This window comes from Colobus angolensis, unplaced genomic scaffold (genome assembly GCF_000951035.1).
Source record: "Colobus angolensis palliatus isolate OR3802 unplaced genomic scaffold, Cang.pa_1.0 Scaffold37, whole genome shotgun sequence".
NCBI lineage: Eukaryota > Metazoa > Chordata > Mammalia > Primates > Cercopithecidae > Colobus > Colobus angolensis.
In genome coordinates, this window is record NW_012117043.1 from 1,963,660 (window position 1) to 1,968,591 (window position 4,932).

General features: G+C 40.7%; 1 protein-coding gene across 1 annotated transcript in view; it reads right to left on the bottom strand.

Annotated features, from left to right (window-relative positions):
• The window catches only part of APPBP2 (amyloid beta precursor protein (cytoplasmic tail) binding protein 2), a 101,290-nt gene extending 96,358 nt beyond the window's left edge, over positions 1–4,932 (bottom strand). The window contains exon 1 of the mRNA XM_011953651.1: positions 4,858–4,932. The gene's annotated coding sequence lies outside the window, so the exon portion shown is untranslated. The remainder of the gene's footprint in view (positions 1–4,857) is intronic.

Sequence of the window (4,932 nt, forward strand, 5' to 3'; positions counted from 1 at the left end):
TATGAGCTACCACGCCTGGCCATAAACTTCATTCTTTAGAATATGAACCCAGCCCCGTCTCTATTTCCTTTCACTCTGTATAGAGTTCTATTTCTTTTAAGAGACAATTTTGCTGCCCAGGCTGGAGTGCAGTATTCACAGGCACAACCACAGCTAGCACACTACAACCTTCAACTTCTGGACTCAAATCATCTTCCTGCCTCAGATTCCTGGGTAGCTACGATGGGACTACAGGCATATATCACTCCAACTGACTTACAATTCTTTCACTTCATCTTATCCGCTTTTATACCAAAATGGTTGCACGCCCTTGGAGAGAAAACTTCAGAATCCAAGCCATTGCAATCACATGCCACATAAAGTTTCAGTCAACAACCGACTGCAGACACAAAGGTGGCCCCATAAGATTATAATAGAGCTGAAAAGTTCCTATTGCCTAGTGACACTGTAGTCCAATTACTTTATTTTTTTTAACATTAATTTAGAGTACACTAAGTATACACTGTTTATAACGTCTACAGTAGTGTACAGTGATGTCTTAGGCCTTCACATTCACTCACTACTCAGTCACTGACTTACCAGAGCAACTTCTAGTCCTAAAAGTTCCATTCACGGTAAGTGCCCTATACAGGTGTACCATTTCTTATCTTTTATACTGTATTTGTATCGTACCTTGTCTATGTTTAGATGAAGCTTGCCCAATGCACAGCCAGTGGGCTGCATGTGGCCCAGGTCAGCTTTGAGTTATTATTTTTTTTTCTTTTTGTGAAGAATGGAGTCTCACTTTATCACCCAGGGAGGCCTCGAACTCCTGTGGTTCAAGCTATCCTCCCACCTCTGTCTCCCTAAGAGCTGAGATTACAGGCATGAGCCACCGCACCTGGTCCCCAGGACATCTTTGAATGCAACCCAACAGAAATGCGTTAACTTTCTTAAAACATTATAAGATTTTTTTTCCTCAGCTTATCAGGTATCGTTAGTGTATTTTATGTGTGGCCCAAGGCAATTTATCTTCTTCCAATGCAGCCCAGGGAAGCCAAAAGATTGGACACCCCTGGTTTAGATACACAAGTACTTACTATCGTCTTACAACTGCCTACAGTACTAGTAAAGTAACGTGCTGTACGAGTTTGTAGCCTAAAAGCAATAGGCTGTCATATAACTTAGGTGTGTAGTAGACTATACCATCTAGGCTTATATAAGTATACTCTCTGGTGTTCCCACAAGCATGAAATCACCTAATGCATTTCTCAGAACATATCCCTGTCATTAAGCAACACATGACTGTATTTTGTAGGGTTCTGATTTTTATTGAACTGTCAATTCTTTTACATATTTTTAGTCATCTTTCCTTCTCATACACCTCACTAGACATTCCCAACTTCTGTTTAGACTTCCTACATAAAGGCTACCACTCCTATCACTTACCCTCAGCAAATGAACTCACCTCTTCATTCGTGACAATCGTTCTTACAAACTTACCTATATTAATGACTTGTTTTGTTTTGAGATAGGATCTCCCTCTGTTGCCCAGGCTGGAGTGCAGTGGCACAATAACAGCTCACTGCAGGCTCTGACCTCCCAGTTTCAAGCAATCCTCTCACCTCAGCCTCCCGAGTAGCTGGGATGACAGGCAGGCACCACCATGCCTGGATAATTTTTTCTACCTTTTGTAGAGACGGGGGTCTCACTTATGTTGCCTAGGCTGGTCTCAAACTCCTGCGCTCAAGCGATCCTCCTGCTTCAGCTTCCCAAAGTGTTGGAATTATGGGTGTGGGCCCTGCACCTTTATATCTTTAATTCTTTCGTTCTGATCTTAGAAGATTTCTTTCCCCAACTCCAATATAAGGATAATACCTTAAATTATGCACGGTGAAGGAGGAAAGACCAAAAACAGGCAAGAATCATCAACTCATGTTCCTGCTCAGGGACCTTGTTCCAAAACTTATTTCCCACCTCACTTGGATATTTAACCTCACTCTCTTGGTTTCTGCCATTCAGCCAACAAATATATTCTAATGTCTTCCATTCTTTAAAAAAAAAAAAAAATTCATATTTTACCCTTTCTATTCTCTCCCTTCCCTGCTTATGGAGCAGTCAATATTCCTACTTCTTTACCTTCCACTCATTTCATAACCCCATCTCCTAATGTTTTATGATTGTGCCTTTATCTGAAGCTATTACAAAAATTAACACAGTCATACTGTACTACACCAAACAAGCAGAATAGGGAAATTTACGATTCCACAAATACTACCATTTTGTCTATGACTATGCCTACTGATGGAAATTTGGACTGCAAGAGAGATGTAATTATGAAATTCTCCTTGGCTTTAAAGTGCAGAAAACTGGAAATCGTAAACAGTAAGCTTCCTAAAATTTTCACAAGTTGGGCAGGGGATGAGTATCTTATATTTATGTGTGCAATTATATTGCTTTAAAAAGTTTCTCCAGCCTGGGCAATATATCAAGACCTCATCTATACAAAAAATTAGCTAGGCATGGGTGGCATGCACCTGTAGTCCCACCTACTCAGGAGGCTGAGATGGAAAGACTGCTTTAAGCCCAGGGGTTCAAGGTTGCAGTGAGCTATGATCACCACTGCACTCCAGCCTGGGCAACAGAGTAAGATCCTGTCTCCACAAAAAAAGTTTCTTACATGTATATGCTAATACAGTGTTCAAAAGGAAGAAAAGCCAGGTGCAGTGGCATATGCCTGTAGTCTTAGCTAATCAGTAGACTGAGGCAGGAGGATAGCTTGAGCCCAGAAGTTCAAGACCAGATTGGGCAAAATAGCAAGACCCCATCTTTTTTTTTTATTTTAATAAAAAGAATAATTTATTCTTTTGTCTCCACTGAAGACTAGAATAGAGTCCTGGGACTGACTTTCACTCTACTTCTATAGAGGCTAATAAAAAAATTAGTGTTATAGTACCTTTCATTAAAATAATCCACTATCTTAAGATAGATAGCTAAGTAAAAAAGCAAGGAACTCAGAAACTAAACATGAGGTTTGAGACTTTAATTACTTAACTTTCTCACCAATAAAGTAGGGTTATACTGTACTCTACTTCACAGTTTAATTCTGAAGATTAAACAAGATAACACATAAAACTACTTGACACAGTTACAGGCACATATTTAACACTTCCCTCATCTTAGCACAATGCCATACTCTCAATAAGAAGTAAAAGTGTACCAAAAAGGAGCAAGATTAAAACTGTGAACTATGTGAAACAGAAATTCTGACAAAACCACCATCTGTTCATACTAATAATCTTCAAATGAAAAGCTTCCATTAGAAGTGAAAGTTACTAGAAAATATTCAAGTATTCTGAGCAAGTTCAACTAGTAAATATACTTTGATTACATTCCTAATGATTTCCTCTGAGAGATTACATATGCGGTACAAGATTACATATGATTTAATAAAACGGACAGAGAGCACACACAAAGCTGCAGTTTCCCAGGCTGAGAAAGATACATCTAATTTGTCCTTCCTGGGGAGGAATGTATCTTAAATGAACAAAACTTCCTTAGATATACACAAAAGTAAATCAATGTATCAAAGGGATAAGGAATAAAGGAAGCTTTTTCTCTAAATCCAAAATAATAATATGCATGACCTAAATGAATCTTCTCCAAAGATTTAGGGGGGAAAACCCACTTTAATTGTTAGAACTGGTGCAAAGCAGCTGGATTTAGTAGAAGTGCTAATTCTGGAAAGAAAAAAAAAAATTCTAGGGTTGGAGAAAGCAGACAATCTTCCCCATAAAACAATTGCCATAAAACACCGTACATACATAAGAACATACACATTTGTTAAAATGTCAGTTTACACTGTTCCAGCCAACTTACAGATCAAGAGGAAATATTTAAGGTCTAAAAAATAAATTACATTCTACCTAGGAGTTATCGACGCAGATTCAAGACAAGGAGGGCTGAATAATAAATCCAGTGTTCACATTCAAATGTGGGGGAGAGAAAAAGGCAGCCTCTGAGTGCATAAAGTTCTCCACACTCTCTAAAACACAGCAAAAATAGTTCACAACTAAGGACACTTACCCTTGAAACTCCTTGGAGAGTGGCTTGCGAGACTTTCTGTTCAGATTTTTGAGGGGGAGCGATTTAAGAATGCTGCAAGATTGCAACTTTCAAACACAGGAACACCATCTAAGGTATTTTTCTCTTTCAGTAAAGATCTCTCCCTGTCCTCTTCAAACAGTTGATCAGCACTCCCATTTTCACAAAATCCCTAATTCAACTTCAAGTACAGAGCCCCTCCTCTCCCACAAAAAAACAAAGCTTTAAAGAATATGCAAATAAAACACACAGATCATTTCCAAAAATCCCTAACTCCTTCCCAATTGGGAAAGGAGAAACGAAGGAACACAAAGCAAAAACACCAAAACACTCGGGTAAGGAAGGCGAGATGAGAAAGTAGGAAGGGGTCGGGGGAGGAGCACGGAAAAAAGTCCAGCTGATGCTGACATTTAACTGGAAGGAGAGGGTGGAAAATTATCCTGAAGATACTGGCTAGAAGGAAAGGACTAGGTGGGACAGGGGCGCGACAGAGGAAGTCCACGCAAAAGGCCTACCCAAGAGGGACACTGTGTAGAAGGGAACACCAAAAGGGGACAAGACTCCTTAGGAAGATTTCAATGCCCCAAAGCTTAAGAGACGGCATGGGGAGATAGGGTGCTTCTCCACTGGCAACGCGGACACCACACCAGACGTTTCGGGAGGCAAGCCTGCTGCGAGGGGTGAGGGGTTAATTGCGGGGGTTCGCAGACGTGGAAGGGGGTGAGGCCCCCGGGGTTGCTGGAGGAGAGCAGAGAGCAGGCCCACGGCGCATACCTTGTAGTAAACATCAAACTGGATGTTCTCGGGCAAGGAGCGGATGTCTCGGCGGGAGCGGATGTAGTTGTCCAC